The sequence below is a fragment of the Aquarana catesbeiana genome, linkage group LG04, assembly GCF_042186555.1.
Source record: "Aquarana catesbeiana isolate 2022-GZ linkage group LG04, ASM4218655v1, whole genome shotgun sequence".
Classification (NCBI taxonomy): domain Eukaryota; kingdom Metazoa; phylum Chordata; class Amphibia; order Anura; family Ranidae; genus Aquarana; species Aquarana catesbeiana.
In genome coordinates this window covers 688012304-688030835 of record NC_133327.1, presented here as the reverse complement: position 1 = coordinate 688030835, position 18532 = coordinate 688012304, and the positions used below count along the sequence as shown (strand labels likewise).

At 45.5% G+C, this 18532-nt stretch overlaps 1 protein-coding gene across 3 annotated transcripts in view; it reads left to right on the top strand.

Moving 5' to 3' along the window:
- LRFN2 (leucine rich repeat and fibronectin type III domain containing 2) overlaps positions 1-18532 on the top strand; it is a 767606-nt gene that overhangs the window by 475022 nt on the left and 274052 nt on the right. The window lies entirely within an intron of this gene.

The window sequence follows — 18532 nt, the reverse complement described above, 5'->3', positions numbered from 1 at the left end:
TGTTTACATCTGCTAGCTGTGTCTTATATGGAGAATCAATACATTTTGAAGATTTTAAAAAACAAGCAAGGAGTTGCGGACCATCTTTTCTCATGATTGCTACTGCAGCTGTGCGTCTGCCTTTCCGCACCCAGGTAGCTCTAAACAATCTTCTGATCATATCGGGTAGTAGCACCCTACTTCTGCTCTAAACCATATGATTAGGCCCTGATGGTTGAGGGCAAAACGTGTCAGCAGGCATGGGCTTTGGCTAAGACTCATAGGCTGAAGCCATCTTGGATGGGCTTTCTGGCAGCCTGCACCCCTTACTTGAGTATTGTGGGAGTTCAGTCTCTGGCTTTGAGTGGCATTTCAGGTGTGGTATTTAGGTGAAGCCGTCTTGATGTCTATACTACAGCGGCTTGTTGTTTCACTGAGTTTAAATGAGACCTAAATACCACACCTTGAACGTCACTCAAAGCCAGAGACCGAACTCCCACGATCCTCAAGTGAGGACTACAGGCTGCCAAAAAGCCCATCCAAGATGGCTTCAGCCTATGAGTCTTAGCCAAGGCCCATGCTCATTAATACGTTTTGCCTCCAACCATCAGGGCCTAATTGTATGATAGCTATCCTATGATTAAGCACTGATGGTGGTGGCATTAGGTGGGGGTGAAAGCAAAATGAGTCGGAGTGTGTGGGCTTTGGCAGAGACTCCTAGGCTGAAGCCACCTTGATGTCTACACCAGAGTGGCTTGTTGTCTCACTGAGTTTCACTGAGATCTAAATACCACACCTGGAACGCCACTCAAATCCAGAGACCGAACTCCCACAATACTCAAGTGAGGGCTACAGGCTGCCAAAAAACCCATTCAAGATGGCATCAGCCTATGAGTCTCAGCCAAAGGCCTTGCCACTCTGATGAGTTTTGCCCCCCAACCATCAGGGCTTAATCCTATGGTAGCTACCCTATGATTAAGGTGGTTGTAAAGGCAGAAGGTGCATTCTGTTCATTAAGATAAAAAGCCTTCTGTGTGCAGCAGCCACCCCAGCACCCCCTAATACTTACCTGAGCCCCATCTCCATCCAGCGACGTTGCACGAGAGACTTGACCCTCCTCCTTGGCTGAGACAGCAGAGAAGCGCCATTGGGTCCCACTGTTGTCAATCAAAGTCAGTGAGCCAATAAGGAGAGAGAGGGGGCAGGGCCAGGCCGCAGCTCTGTGTCTGAATGGACACTCGGAGCTGCGGCTCAGCTCATGTGCCCCCATCTAGCTGCTTGTTGTGGGGGGGGGGGCATTTAACAGGAGGGAGGGGCCAGGAGCACCAAAGAGAGACCTGAGAAGAGGAGGATCCGGGCTGCTCCGTACAAAACCATTACAGAGCCGGTAAGTATAACATGTTTGTTATTTTGAAACAAACAAAAAAAAAAATGAGACTTTGGTATCACTTTAAGCCCCGGTTCTGGTGGTGTTGGGTGAGGGGTGAGGGCGAAACGCATCAGTCGGGCGTGGCCTTTGGCAGAGACTCGTAGGCCGAAGCCGTCTTGATGTCTACACCGCAGTGGCTCGGGTTGGGAGAGCGGCACTTTCCTGCTTTAAAAAACAGGAGCTTCAGTTTAAATAAATGTAATCACATTAGACACACTTTAGACTCCTGAGCGTCATTTTTTACATCGGCGCGTTTAAGGATAAACCCTCCTTACAGGATTTCTCTGCCATCGGGTAACGCGGACGGGAATAACTGATTATTAAACTGACATTTTTTTAAGCAGGCTGTCTCACGTCCTGTCACCTAACATGAAGCCGATAATAAATAAATAATAAGCGGGCGAACCTTAAATATGACACACATTTATTTTACGGGATTTAAATACCGGCTGTCATTTTAATGATCACGCCGACTGAATAAAAAAAATATATATATATATATAAAAGAAAAAAAAAAAAAAAGTGGACCTGCAGAGATTTGAAAGGTTCAGACTCAGCTGCAGAAATTCGACATTTTGTACACCGGTAAATAATTCATGTCGTTTTTTTTTTTTTTGGTTGTTATAAATTAAACATTTTTCTTTCATGAGTAAGGAAGCTTTAAGTGAGGAGTTTGATGGCTTTATGCTAATAGGAGCGCTCAGGGGGAGGGGGAGGGGAGGGGGCGAAACCGAAACGCCGCAATCTGGCAGGATCAATTCTTTTGACCTTAAACAATGAACTTAAGAGATTTGTATTGTCCGTATGTTTCTGGCTGAGTAGCGAGATCACCATACCAAGAAAAAAAAAAAAAAATATTCACAATTTTGTCGGCGTCGCATTTATTCCTTTTCGGCCGCTGATTCTAAGGCAGCCCAAATGAGCGAATAAATCTGACCGTCGGAAAGGAAGAAGTCAAGAAATAATCATCTCTAAAAAAATGATTACATGAATAAATCTGACCATAAGGAAATAAACAAACTTTTCGAATGACTGCGTGAATGAATACAATGTTGCATTGCGTTTTTGGGATTGTGTGACTTTTGGCTTGTTAAATCCTATAAGACAAGGGGGGTTGTCAACTGTCTTGAGCTAAAGGGGGGGGCCTAAAATGTGGCCCCTGAGATCACCATAGGGGGATGTTCAGTTTATTGTAATGCTGGAGAGGACAGTCAGAGACCTAACAGAGGACCTGAGGGTCAGAGAGTGAGGAGAAGACAAGTTGTTGGCTGGGGAGATGCTGGAGAAGACAATACAAGACTGGGAATATATTACATGAGGGTTGTAAAAATCAACGTTATTACCCTAATTAATGTTCCCACTACAGACTGCTGATTTCTGGGGGCCACATATCATATACAGTGCCTTGAAAAGTATTCACACCCCCTGAAATTTTCCACATTTTGTCACGTTAAAACCAAAAAACATAAATGTATTTTATTGGGATTTTATGTGATAGACCAACACAAAGTGGCTCATAATTGTGAATTGTCTGGAAAATCCACTTCAGCCCCAGATCATTTGGCTGTCCAAAGACCAGAGCACATATTGCGATTCGGCGCTGCGTTGCTTTAACTGACAATTGCGTGGTCATGCGACGTGGGTCCCAAACAAAATTGGAATCCTTTTTCCCCCCACAAATAGAGCTTTCTTTTGGTGGTATTTGATGACCTCTGTGGTTTTTATTTTTTGAGCTATAAACAAAAAAATAGCGTCAATTTTGAAAAAAACACATTATTTTTTACTTTTTGCTATAACAAATATCCCCAAAAAATATATAAAAAAAATGTTTTTTTCCTCAGTTTAGGCCGACACGTATTCTTCTACGTATTTTTGGTAAAAAAATTGCAATAAGCGTATATTGATTGGTTTGCGCAAAAGTTATAGCGTTTACAAACTAGGGGATAGTTTTATGGCATTTTTATTAATATTTTTTTGCATTGATTACTGTGTAAATGTGACTGGCAGTGAAGGGGTTAACCACTAGGGGGCAGTGAAGGGGTTAAGTGTGTCCTAGGGAGTGATTCTAACTATGCGGGGGATGGGCTGTGTGTGACACGACACTGATCACCGCTCCCGATTACAGAGAGCTGTGATCAGTGTCACTAGGCAGAATGGGGAGATGCTTGTTTACATCAACATTTCCCCGTTCTTCCTCTCCGTGAGACGATCGAGGGTATCTCCGCTGACATTGAGTCCACACGACCCGCGATCACACTCTTGGAGTATGCGGCGGGCACACGCACCCGCAAACCGCTCCTTAAAGGGCAACGTACAGGTACGTTAATATGCCTGTATGTGCCCTTCTGCCGATGTAACAAGCGGTTAATGTTCCCACTACAGACTGCTGATTTCTGAGGGTCACATATCATATACAGTGCTTTTATGTGATAGACCGACACAAAGTGGCACATAATTGTGAAGTGGAAGGAAAATGATAAATGATACAAATAAATATGTAAAAAAGAGTGGGGGGGCATTTGTATGGTGCCCCCCGGAGTCAATACTTTGTAGAACCCCCTTTCTCTACAAGTCTTTTTGGGGATGTCTCTACCAGCTTTGCACATCTAGAGAAGACATTTTTGCCCATTCTTCTTTGCAGAATATCTCAAGCTCTGTCAGATTGGATGGAGAGCGTCTGTGAACAGCAATTTTCAAGTCTTGCCACAGATTCTCATTGTGATTTAGGTCTGGACTGTGACTGGGCCATTCTAACACATGAATATGCTTTGATCTAAACCATTCCATTGTAGCTCTGGCTGGATGTTTCGGGTCGTTGTCCTGCTGGAAGGTGAACCTCCGCCCAGTCTCAAGTCTTTTGCAGATTCTAACAGGTTTTCTTCTAAGATTGTCCTGTATTTGGCTCCATCCATCTTCCCATCAACTCTGACCAGCTTCCCTGTCCCTGCTGAAGAAAAGCATCCCCACCACATGATGCTGCCACCACCATGTTTCACAGTGGGGATGGAGTGTTCAGGGTGATGTTGCAGTGTTAGTTTTCCACTTTCTTTCACCAATGTCTTTCTTCTTGTCACTCTTCCATAAAGGGCAGATTTGTGGAGAACACGACTAATAGTTGTCCTGTGGACAGATTCTCCCACCTGAGCTGTGGATCTCTGCAGCTCCTCCAGAGTTACCATGGACCTCTTGGCTCTTCTCTGATGAATGCTCTCCTTGCCCGGCCGGTCAGTTTAGGTGGACGGCCATGTCTTGGTAGGTTTGCAGTTGTGCCATACTCTTTCCATTTTCCGATGATGGATTGAACAGAGCTCCGTGAGATGTTCAAAGCTTGGGAGATTTTTTTATAACCTAACCCTGCTTTATACTTCTCCACAACTGGACAAAGAAGGTTTTTTACATTAAAGTGATACTAAAAGATCGTTGTTTTATTTTTTTAAAATAACAAACATCTCATACTTACCCTCACTGTGCATCTTGTTTTGCACAGAGTGGCCCTGAACATCCATTTCTGGGGTCCCTCGGCGGCTCTTGCGGCTCCTCCCTGGATTAGATAACCCCCTTGGAGAAGCGCTCTCTCGAGGGGGTTAGCGGGCGCGCTCCCAAGTCCAGTATTTGGCGTCCATAGAGGATGAATGCAGGACTCGGCCCTGCCCCCCGCCTCATTGGATTTGATTGACAGAAGCGGGAGCCAATGGCTGCGCTGCAATCAATCTATCCAATCCAGATCCGGGAACCCGTGGAGAGAGGGATGGCTGGGACGCGCCAACAAAAATTTGTGGCTCAGGTAAGTAAAATGGGGGGGGGGGGGGCATTGCCAGGTGTTTTTTTTACCTTAATGCATTAAGGTGAAAAAACACGAACCTTTACAACCCTTTTAATTCAGAGAATATATTAAGGTAAAAAAAATTAAAAAAAAGGCTTCAGAACCTATTTAATCTTCAGGATATGCAAGTTGCGATATTGTTTTTTGTTTTTTTGTTTTTTTCAATTTGCATTATATGTGTTATAAGAAAACAATGCCATTGTGTATTTCATTTTGTACTTTGATGTCAGTTTGCCTAAAAACCCAAACAAATGAAATGTAGGCTTGCTGGTGCGCAGAGGGGGGGAGGGGGGGTTTATTTGTTACTCTTCTGAGCCGTCATAAATGTACTTTCTCCTGACTGTTGATACATAATGTCTAAAGACATAAAACGCGTAGAAGACATGATCTGTGACCGGCATTTTGGGCTCCGGGCTAAGAAGACAAAATCTCTATGGGGGGTTCCTTGTCATCTATTTGTTTTTCTAGATTGGAAAGGATGCCATCATGGAAGACGAACGTATTTTTTGTTGGAGTAAGTGGGGGGTGAATTGTCTGGAAATAAGGAAGGACGGACAAAGTAAAAAAGTAACAAAGTAACAATGATCAGACCGTCTTCAATTGTTTGCCTTTGTTAACTTTTATTAGCCAGCATTTCCCAAACAATGATGAGCTCCAGTGTTGGTACGTTGTCTCACTGTTACACCGATAATAGATCGCGGCAGAAAATAATTACGTTTTGTGTTCTTACAAGAGTCTCTATTGTTACAAGAATTGCGCCTACTTCTATCTTTTTTTTTTTTTTTAATCAATAACCCCATGCTGTTAGCTTTTTAATTTATTACATTGTGGAATTGAATATTTATAATAACATTGAGACATGGCGGGGGGGGGGGGGGGGATTTACTAAAACTGGAGTGTAGAAAATGTGGTGCAGCTCTGCACAGAAACCAATCAGCTTCCAGGATTTATTGTCAAAGCTTAGTTGAAAAAGCTGCAGTTGGAAGCTGATTGGCTATCATGCACAGCTGATAGCCAATCAGCACAAGTTGAAAAAGCTGCAAGTAGAAGCTGATTGGCTATCATGCACAGCTCCAATCAGCTTCCAGGATTTATTGTCAAAGCTTAGTCGAAAAAGCTGCAGTTGGAAGCTGATTGGCTATCATGCACAGCTGATAGCCAATCAGCACAAGTTGAAAAAGCTGCAAGTAGAAGCTGATTGGCTATCATGCACAGCTCCAATCAGCTTCCAGGTCTTATTGTCAAAGCTTAGTTGAAAAAGCTGCAGTTGGAAGCTGATTGGCTGTCATGCAGAGCTCCAATCAGCTTCCAGGATTTATTGTCAAAGCTTAGTCGAAAAAGCTGCAGTTGGAAGCTGATTGGCTATCATGCACAGCTGCACCAGATTCTCAGTGCTCCAGTTTTAGTAAATCTCGCTGATAGGAAAATCGCATATTTCATACTCTTTATTAACCACATCCGGAACGCCCGCCGTCGTCGCTATACGTCGGCACTTTGACATTGAATACTGGTGTTATGGCTGCAGATAGCTGCCATAACCCCAGTATATTCTTCAACGGCGGGCGGTTCCCTTTCGAATAAAAGTGGTCTCTGCGGTGGGTTCGCCGTGAGATCACTTTTATCGGTGGCGGGAGAGTTGCCCATGCCGGGTTCAGGTCATCTCCGCCTCTTACCGGAGCCGTCGGTAGCGGCGGAGACAATCCGATCCTTTCCCCTCCGAGGCACTGTGTCCAGTGAGGGAATGATGGCCCCCACTCAGTTCTTTTTAATTGCAAAAAAAAAAAAAAGACTTTTTAAAAAAAAAAATAATTGCATTTAAGTGTAAGTGTAATGCCCTGTACACACAATCGGACTTTCCGCTAACAAAACAACACTTTTTTTGTTCGAAGGTTGTTGGCTCAAACTTGTCTTGCATACACACGGTCGCACAAATGTTGGCCAACAATTCCGAACGTGGGTTTTTTTTAAAGAACAGTGTAAAAATAAAAAATAAAAAGTAAATTAAATAAGAAAAAAATTTAAAATGTAAAGCGCCCCGTCCCTCCGTGCACCGAAGCAAACACATACGTAAGTCGCGCCCGCATATGTAAACGGTGTTCAAACCACACATGTGAGGTATCCCCGCGATCGTTAGAGTGAGAGCAATAATTCTAGCCCTAGTCCTCTTCTGTAACTCAAAACCGGTAACCTGTAGAAATTTGAAAGCAAATTCCAATACCTATAATTTAATAGTTAGTAATAGTTAAGTTATTATTAGTTAGTTATTATTTCAGATTTTTTTAATTTTCGGGTTTTCGGATTTTTGAATTTTCGAACTGACAAATTTACATGTTTTTGAATTTACGAATTTACGAGTGTCAAAATAAAAATAAAAATAGAAAAAAATTAAATTGCCCCGCTCCGCCGAGTTTACATGCAGAAGCGAAAGATTACGTAAGTCGCGCCCACATATGAAAACGGTGTTCAAACCACACATGGGAGGTATCGCCGCGATCGTTAGAGCGAGAGCAATAATTCTAGCAAAAGAATTTGGAAGTTAAGGTCACAGGAACTGGAAAGCAGCATAGAAAACGACCACAAAGGGACTCAAACCCTCAGTCTTCTGATCCGAAGTCAGACGCCTTATCCATTAGGCCACACGTTCTGCCACAAGCCCAGCCAAGGTCTAGCAAAAGACCTCCTCTGTAACTCAAACCAGTAACCTGTTGAAATTTTGAAATGTCACCGATGGAGAGTTTTAAGTGTCAAAGTTTGTCGCCATTCCATGAACGGGCGCAAAAGGTTGCAACATCCAAGATGGCCGCTGAAGTCTCATGACAGTTCATTGTCCAATCAGGCTACTATCCTCTCTCAAGATACTGCATGGAGGCTCTAAGGAACCAATTCCCTTATGAGACCTTCCTTCCCGTGCAATCATGGCACAAGGCCATCTACAGGTAAAGGGCCCTCTTATTTCTAACGGCAGCCCTGTCTTCAGGCATTACATTTTGCAAACGATTTACAAACAAGTTTTTTTTTAAAGTGTATATTATTCTTTTATTATATGTTTACAATGTTTGTGTCACACTTACCCCTAATGCAGGTGATCAGACACTATGGCTGGCTACTGTGTTCTTCACCTATAGCAGCCCCCTTTCCAGTGGGGGGGGCAAACAATCCACCCAGACACCCCCCCCCCCCGGGTCAGTTGGTCACCAGCCCCGCACTTACCCCATCTGGGTCATCTATTGTCACACAACTGGGTGTGCTCGGGTTGGGGTGCAGTGCTCTGCGCCCCAAGTCCACCTTTTTTTTAAGCCTATTAGAGCATCTGGTTCTAATCACGTGCTTCTAAAAGGAAAGAAAAAAAATTCCCATTGGAATTCATGCATCCGGCACTCCTCATACATCATGTACATTAGGGGGCCAGATGCATGGATCAGGGGGGCGGAGTCCCTGCACCCAGTGCCGGGACAAAGTAATTTGGTGCCCAGAGCAAAGTTGGCAAACTGCGCCCCCCCCGTCACCTGCCGCCAGGTGCAACATGTCACTTGCCATCCATAGCCTGGCTCTCTCTCCCTCCCCTTTATTTGGGCATGCTGGGAGCTGCAGTTTCCCTCTTAGGATTGCAATGGGCCAGTCCTTGGGACTATATGTCCCATGATCCTCCTTTGTGCTCCTTTTTTGATTGTTTGTTTTTTTTTCTTTCTGCCCAATAGGAAGGAGAGGGCACCACTCCCCGCTCCCAGGTACAGCAGCATGAGAAGGGGGAAAGAAGATCCTGCAGCTGCTCTCTCTACACAGAGACACAGCCGCTCTCCCAGCTTCTGACCGAAGGAGGGAGGGGGAATTGGCAGGAAACAGAGCCCTCTCCTGACAGCGGCGGATCGAGCGTGGGGGGGGGGGGGGGGGGCGGGGTAGGGGGCAGGACAGTTTCTCCTCCTCAGACCCGACTTTGGCGCAACCCCCCCTTTGCCTTATCTTGTGGCACCCACCTAGGATTGGCCCTGGTTACAACTATTACCGCCGCCGGCGGCTAGTTTGTACAGTCACACACACACATACAGTTGTGAAGCACACTGCTGGCACTTCACTTGCACTTCACTTGCGCCCCCCCCTCCCTCCAGCAAATTGTACTGCCCCATCCACCCACCCTTGTATCAGCCCTGCCTGCGTCCTGCATTACGGGCCGCCACTGCCCCTTTCCCATGAGGCAAGTAGGCCTACCGGTACTCGGTTGCCCCTAGGACTTATACACCATGCTATAGTGCCTGGCTACTACGCTTGGGCAGGCGTGAACTGAGCCAAGCAAATAGGCACAGAGGTTCAATGACAGTCCAGGTAAAAGAGTTCAGAGAATAGCCGATATGCAATCTGAGGTCACACACAGGGAAATCCAATCTAGCAGAGCAGGGCGGGCAGACAGGGGGCTTGATCAGTTATTACACACTCTAGCACAGGCATGGGACTGCAGGCTTGGCTGGCTTAAGGCCGGGTTCACACTGGTACGACACAACAGTCGTAGGACTGTGGATCTCGACTTTGCCCTGCGACTTGTAGTCTGACATCCATTCAACTTCAATGAACTGGGATCTGTTTTTGATCCCGACAATACCAAACACTTTGGGTCTGGTATGAATCTTTAGGGGGAAACTCCACGCCAAATAAAAAAAAAAAAACGGCATGGGGTTCCCCCTCCAAGACCATACCAGGCCCTTTGGTCTGGTGTGGGTTTTAAGAGGAACCCCCACGCCAAAAAAAAAACGGCGTGGGGGTCCCCCCAAATTCCATACCAGACCCTTATACAAGCCCTTCGGTCTGGTGTGGGTTTTAAGAGGAACCCCCGCGCCGTGAAGGTCCCCCCCAAAAATCCATACCAGACCCTTATACAAGCACGCAGTCTGGCAAGTCAGGAACGGGGGTGGGGACGAGTGAGCGCCCCCCTCCTGAACAATACCAGGCCACATACCTTCAACATGGGGGTTTGGTGCTTTGGGGCAGGGGGCTCTGCGCCCCCCCACCACAAAGCACCTTATCTCCATGTTGATGAGGACAAGGGCCTCTTCCTGACAACCCTGGCCGGTGGTTGTCGGGGTCTTCGGGCGGGGGGCTTATCGGATAAGGGTGTGGTATGGATTTTGGAGAGGGAACCCACGTTGTTTTTTTGGAGTGTGTGTTCCCCTTAAAATCCATACCAGACTGAAGATGGTCTTGGAGGGGGAACCCCATAATGTTTTTTTTTCTTAAATTTGGTGTGGAGTTCCTGTTCAAGATCCTCAGAGCACAAGTTGCATGCCAAAGCCGGATCAGTTAAGACGATGATCCGACTTTGGTCCGACTTCAATGATATTCAGTGGGCTGAAGAAGGATCAAAGTCGGACCAAAGTAGTGCAGGAATCTTTTTCAAAGTTGGACCAACTTGTGTCGGACCAGTTAAGACGGCTCTCGTAGGGAACCATTGATTTGCACAGGTCATACGACATGAGTTCCCAATGTCGGAGTGTTTGTCCTACAAGTGTGAAGATCAGGTTTGGTCTCCACCCAGAGACTGGCCACATTAATCACCTTGCAGGTGGACAGACAGACAAGGAGAATGTCATAAACCAGATTGCTGGAGCCAGCAGGTATGACGGAGCAGGAGCTCATACACTCCTGACAGCTTGAAAGGATGAAATGAGAAACTGGAAAATGAGAAATAAAAAAAAGACTAAACAAATTATTCTACAGTCAGTTCAGCGGGGAAAACACAAAGCCCCGCCGTTCTCACCCACCAAGGGGGCAAGGGCCGCCGAGGTTACACATCCGGCACTTTTGGTAACAATGTTTTACACAAATTAGACACAGATTTTAGATCATGAAATTGTTATGCTCTGCAAATGTGAAGATTCCAGGTGAATCATTTTTGATTCCAGACAAATGACATAATTCTCGGTGCGTGATGTTCCCGATTCAACAATCTGGTTCTGTGGTGTGTAATCACTGCACACCCTACAGTTAGCGGAAACATCATTACATAAAATGATGGTTTATTCATAAGTCAACAATGCAGCGGGGATTGGATGGGAATGAGAGAGGCCATGTTGGGACATGATATCCCTCTGTGTTCATTCAGCGATCGAAGTGAACAGAAATACAACAGAAGTTTGTTCTTTACTCCAGACCCCGGGAGTGTCAGTGATTCTTCTAATGGCCCTGGAAAGTGGCTGTAAGGATAAAGATTTTTTTTATAAAATAATAAACATGCTATACTTACCTGCTCTGTGCAATGGAAACCTTCTCTTCTGGGGTCTCCGACCGGCGCTCTGGACTCCTCCACTTTCTGTGTCCGCCACCATAGCTAGCCGCATGCTATGGGGGCTGATGTGCGGGCTAGTTGGGCTGTGTGTGTCCATAGCCGCACGCAGCACAGCCCAGCCCTGCCCCCTGCTACCTGCTCATAGGATTGGCTCCTGCTGTTGCTTCCCTGTGTCCTGCAGGGAGAGAAAAGAGTCGCTGCAGACAGACACAGCACCAGTGGCGGCTGGTGTTTTTTTTGGGGGGCAAACAACCACCCATCCCTCCAAACCCCCCCACCCCCGAGCGGCACCCCCCCACCCCCCGAGCGGCACCCACACCCCCCCACTGCTGTTTGCCGGTCGGTCCGGCACTTACCCCATCAACGGCGGCGGGTGGCAGGCAGCGTGGTGCAGCGGCTCCGTGTCCTCTCCTCCATGGTGGCTTCCAGCTCCTCCCCTCTTCCTAGGTGTCCAATAGGATCGCCCGTCCTTTCAAGCAATTGGGTGACCAGTGTCAAAACTGGCATCCTGATTGGCCGGGAGGAGGATCAGTGTTACAACAGCGAATTATCATTCCCTATTGTAACACACCTGGGTGGGATCAGAGCGCACTCTCTGTGACCTGAGACCACCCTATTTTGAAGCCTATTAGAGCCTCTGGCTTTAGTCGTTGCCTCAATAAACACCCCCTCCCCGCATTGGAAACCATGCACCAGTGTCCTGAAAGGGGCCGGACACATAGATTGGGGGGCGGCAATGGACAAGGCGGAGGGGGGGCGGCGCCCATGCGCCATTAATGGATCGGCCTCCCCTGCACAGCACTGGATCAAGTGAGGGCTTGGGTAAGAATAAGCGGGGGGGTTGAGGGTGGGGGGTAGGGGGGGTGAGGGGGCTTTATTGCTATTGGGATATTTGTTTACCTGTAGATATGTATTCAATCACTTAAATCACCTATAAGCTTCAATCACTTCCTGCCCAGCCTCAGCATCCCTTCAACAAGGGGGTGGTAAAGATCAGCTGATCATGTGACCACTGTGATTGGCTGTCACAGTGGCCACATGATCGGCAACCGGTACTGCTGGCCACCGATCATTAGCCGAGACCAAGTGCTGTCTTTGTCAGGTAAGTCCCTGTGCCGGGGGTGCACAGTGAGCATGCTCAGAGCACAGAAAGCACTGACCCCCATGGATACATATGTGGGGCGTGTGAGTGTTAAAGGGGGTTGTTAACCTCCATGGTTTGCATTCTATGCATTAAGGTGAAAAAGCTTCTGTAGTGCTGCAGCCCCCCCAGACCCCTCGTTTTACTTACCTGAATGATGTCATCCTCCAGCCGGGATTGAGCACACCAGCTCTATCTGGTGTCTCGTGTCCTGATTGGATAGATTGATAGCAGCGCAGCCATTGGCTCTCGCTGCTGTCAATCATAGTTACATAGTAGGTGAGGTTGAAAAAAAAGTCCATCAAGTCCAACCCATGTGTGTGATTATATGTCAGTATTACATTGTATATCCCTGTATGTTGTGGCCGTTCAGGTGATTATCTAATAGTTTTTTTAAACTATCGATGCTCCCCGCTGAGACCACCGCCTGTGGAAGGGAATTCCACATCCTTGCCGCTCTTACAGTAAAGAACCCTCTACGTAGTCTAAGGTTAAACCTCTTTTCTTCTAATTTTAATGAGTGGCCACGAGTCTTGTTAAACTCCCTTCCGCGAAAAAGTTTTCTCCCTATTGTGGGGTCACCAGTCCGGTATTTGTATATTGAAATCATATCCCCTCTCAAGCGTCTCTTCTCCAGAGAGAATAAGTTCAGAGCTCACAACCTTTCCTCATAACTAAGATCCTCCAGACCCTTTATTAGCTTTGTTGCCCTTCTTTGTACTCACTCCATTTCCAGTACATCCTTCCTGAGGACTGGTGCCCAGAACTGGACAGCATACTCCAGGTGCGGCCGGACCAGAGTCTTGTAGAGCGGGAGGATTATCGTTTCATAGGTATAATAGATAAAAATGGATGGACATATATGTAGCAGCTCATGGTGAGAGGGTACCCACATGTGTGTACCAGACCTCATATATACAGAAGAAATACAATGTGGATATTAAAAAATTGGTTAATAAATTGATCAATTAAAACAATTATTCTACAATAATCTAAAGGGATGTTTTTTAAATATAAAGCTAGCTTAAAAAAATATCTATATGTCCTACCTACAACCCCAACAAATCTGATAAAATAAGGCTCCCTTACCTAGATAATAAATGTCCACATACGTGAAACTTAGGGGAAACAAGGTCAGGCCACTAAGTATGGCCTAGCGCATAATTGATGGGGATTAATGGAAAAATATTATTAATATAAAAAGAGAAAAAAAGGGGGGAGAAGGAATCAGTGAAACATCACTGGACACTCGAAATTATTCTTTGCCATGCAAATAGAGGCTAAAGATAACATGCCCATGTGGCAATATAGAAACAACACCCCCTAGTGAACACATCTCTCGAGGACCATATTTTAATCCCAAAAAGGCCAACAAGGGGGGTAAAAGAGATGGAATGGGCTTAGAGGGGTGCAAGGTTTATTCCAACAAGGGGGTCATTGTGAGAGTGTCAGCACTGAGGCGGACTAGCCAGATTGCCAAGAGATCCTAGTGGGAATTTTACTACATTATATCATTCGATTCCCTCATTGAGGCCTTGAGGGGCCAAGGAACCGAGAGTGAATATCCAGAAGACCTCTCTTGTACATAATATTTGTTTCCATCCATCTTCCCATCAACTCTGACCAGCTTCCCTGTCCCGGCTGAAGAAAAGCATCCTCACCACATGATGCTGCCACCACCATGTTTCACAGTGGGGATGCTGTGTTTAGGGTGATGTGCAGTGTTAGTTTTCCGCCACACATAGCATTTTTTTAGGCCAGAAAGTTCAGTTTTGGTCTCATCTGACCAGATCATCTTCTTCCACAATCCTCTGTATGAAAGCATTTGTCCTGTCCTGAGAGAAGGTCAGTCTGCCCTTCGAGTCCTCTCCTTCGTATGATTCCCCAAATGGACGCATGGTCACATGATTCAATGATAAAGAGTGCTATTCCCTTTTTAATGCAGCAGATTCTGATATTCCTCTCCATTGCCCAGCTTTGTGGAACTGCTCTTACCCCCCATCTTTATGAAAGTCCTCTCCCTCACACGTCTATATGGACATCCTCTCCTCCCCATCTTTATGGAAGTCCCCTCCTCACCATCTTTATGGAAGTCCTCTTCCCCCATCTTAATGGATGTCCTCACCCCATCCATCTTTATGGAAATCCTCAACTCACCCATCATTATGGAAGTTCTTCCCCCCACCCATCTTTATAGAAGCCCTTTCCTCCCCCTTCTTTATGGAAGACTATCTCCAATCTTTATAGGTGTCCTCCCCGCCACCTGTCTTTATGGATGTCCTCACCCCATCCATCTTTATGGAAGTACTCACCCCCACACATCCTTATGGAAGTCCTCACCCCCACCCATCCTTATGGAAGTACTCACCCCCACCCATCTTTATGGAAGTCCTCACCCCCACCCATCTTTATTGAAGTCCGCTCCTCCCCTTCTTAATGAAAGACCCCCCCCCCCATCTTTATGGGTGTCCTCCTTGCCACCTGTCTTTATGGATGTCCTCACCCCATTCATCTTTATGGAAGCCCTCTCCTCCCCCTTCTTTATGGAAAACTCTCTCCAATCTTTATAGGTGTCCTCCCTGCCACCTGTCTTTATGGACGTCCTTTCCCCATTCATCTTTATGGAAGACCTCACCCCCACCCATTTTTATGGAAATCCTCACTCCCACCCATCTTTATGGAAGTCCTCTCCTCTCCATCTTTATGGAACCCCCCCCCCCCCATCTTTATGGGTGTCCTCCCTGCCACCTGTCTTTATGGACGTCCTCACCCCATTCATCTTTATGGAAGACCTCACCCCCACCCATTTTTATGGAAATCCTCACCCCCACCCATCTTTATGGAAGTCCTCTCCTCTCCATCTTTATGGAACCCCCCCCCATCTTTATGGGTGTCCTCCCTGCCACCTGGCAGGGAGGACACCCATAAATTCCTTTGTAGGCAGAGAAAAATCCAATCCTATGGAGACGATCTGCGGTTTATTATTTTGTATTCATTGTCTTTTTCTCTCGGTTTTTGTGTTTGTGCTGATATATGTGCGGTTAGAACTCGAAAAGATTTCTAACACCAACAATAAATTTGTAATAAAATCGTAATCATGTTTATTACCTGGAAGCTGCGCCTGTCCCTCTTGGGAGCACCAAAATTCCGTGAGGGAAGCACTAGATGGCCTGATGTCCAAGGGGAACAAGGGTTCATGCACGTGGCGTTTAAAGGCATTTTAATTGTCGAGCGTAAATTTCCTGGTGCTTTCCCCATGGCCGGGACCATTCACCTTTATGGCAGGCTATACATGGCAGAATAAAAAAAACGCCACTCACACTGGAGTCCCAATGAATCCTGATAGAGAGTTTTAGAAGTACTTTTCATTAAACGTCCTTATAAATATGTGAAAAGTGTGGGGGGCATTTGTATATCGTCAATACTTTGTAGAACCCCCTTTTTCTGCAAAAACAGCTGTAAGTCTTTTTGGGGATGTCTCTACCAGCTTTGCAAATCTAGAGAGGGACATTTCTGCTCATTCTTCTTTGTAAAATATCTCAAGCTCTGTCAGATTGGATGGAGAGCGTCTGTGAACAGCAGTTTTCAAGTCTTGCCACAGATTCTCAATGGGATTTAGGTCTGGACTGTGACTGGGCTATTCTAACACATGAATATGCTTTGATCTAAACCATTTCATTGTAGCTCTGGCTGTATGTTTCGGGTCATTGTCCTGCTGGAAGGTGAACCTCCCCCCAGTCTCAACTCTTTTGCAGACTCTAACAGGTTTTCTTCTAAGATTGTCCTGTATTTGGCTCCATCCATCTTCCCATCAACTCTGACCAGCTTTCCTGTCCCTGCTGAAGAAAATCATCGCCACCACATGATGCTGCCACCACCATGTTTCACGGTGGGGATGGTGTGTTCAGGGTGATGTGCAGTGTTAGTTTCCCACCATACATAACGTTTTGCTTTTAGGCCAAAAGTTCAATTTTGGTCTCATCTGACCAGATCACCTTCTTCCACATGTTTGCTGTGTCCTCCACATGGCTTCTCACAAACTACAAACAGGACTTCTTATGACTTTCTTTCACCAATGTCTTTCTTCTTGTCACTCTTCCATAAAGGGCAGATTTGTGGAGAACACGACTAATAGTTGTCCTGTGGACAGATTCTCCCACCTGAGCTGTGGATCTCTGCAGCTCCTCCAGAGTTACCATGGACCTCTTGGCTCTTCTCTGATGAATGTTCTCCTTGCCCGGCCGGTCAGTTTAGGTGGACGGCCATGTCTTGGTAGGTTTGCAGTTGTGCCATACTCTTTCCATTTTCCGATGATGGATTGAACAGAGCTCCGTGAGATGTTCAAAGCTTGGGAGATTTTTTTATAACCTAACCCTGCTTTATACTTCTCCACAACTTTATCCCTGACCTGTCTGGTGTGTTCCTTGGCCTTCATGATGCTGTTGGTTCACTAAGGTTCTCTAACAAACTTCTAAAGGGCTTCACAGAACAGCTGTATTTATACTGAGATTAAATGACACACAGGTGGACTCTATTTACTAATTAGGTGACTTCTGAAGGCAATTGGTTCTACTAGATTTTAGTTAGGAGTATCAGAGTAAAGGGGGCTGAATACAAATGCCCCCCCCACACACACACACACACACACTTTTCGCATATTTATTTGTATCATTTAACATTTTCCTTCCACTTCACAATTATGTGACACTTTGTGTTCGTCTATCACATAAAATCCCAATAAAATACATTTACGTTTTTGGTTGTAACATGACAATATGTGAAACAAAAAGATACATTTATCCTTTAGTACATTTATTTAAAAAACATGATTAAAAACTACTCACAAAGGTAGAAAGAAAGTCACACTTATAGCAATTTTATGGCAGTTAGTCCACTGATAGCAGTTTCCAGGTCCTAGAGAGAGGACGTACGAAGCGCTGCTGTCTGACGCGTTTCGAAGGTGTCCCTTCTTCTTCAGAGCCTTCAACAAAGTGACAAAATGTGGAAAGTTTTCAAGGGATATGAAGGGGTATAAATACTTTTTTCAAGGCACTGTACCTGCTGAGTTCCATCAACAACTGTGTGCAAGCCTACCTAGAAGAATTGACGCTCTTTTGAAGGCAAATATTGATTGAATTGGGATTTCCCTTCTCTTCATTTAGTTTCTATTTTGTTAATTGATAAAAAAAATAAACAATGGGGGTTATTTACGAAAGGCAAATCCATTTTGCACTACAAGTGCAAACTACAAAGTACACTTGAAATTGCACTGAAAGTGCACTTGGAAGTGCAGTCGCTGTACATCTGAGGGGGACATGCGAGGAAAATAAAAAAACAGCATTTTAGCTTTCACATGATTGGATGATAAAATCAACAGAGCTTCTCCGTCATTTCAGATCTACCCCCCTCAGATTTACAGCGACTGCACTTCCAAGTGCACTTTCAGTGCAATTTCAGGTGCACTTTGCACTTGTCATATGAACTTGTAGTGCAAAGTGGATTTGCCTTTCGTAAATAACACCCCCAATGACACTTCTATTTCTGAAAGCATTCTTCATTTACGGCATTACCTGCCTAAAACTTTCGCACAGTCCCGTACCTTTGGTGTAGTTACACATCAATGTGTTCCTTGCGGTGAGCAAATGACATTTTCTTTTGTTTTCGGTCCCCTGTAGATCCTGAGAATCTTTTACACATTTTTATGAATCAATCCATAAAATGCAATTAAACATCCGCCTTCTTTTTTTCTTTCTTTAACTCTTGTTTTTCCCAAACGCCGACAAATCATTCAATTAAAATCCGATTCCGTTCGTCAAGTTGGCGGGGAATCATCAGGCCCGTTTGCCTCTCTTCTCCCAAGAAACGCTTTGTACTTTGTGTGTTTAT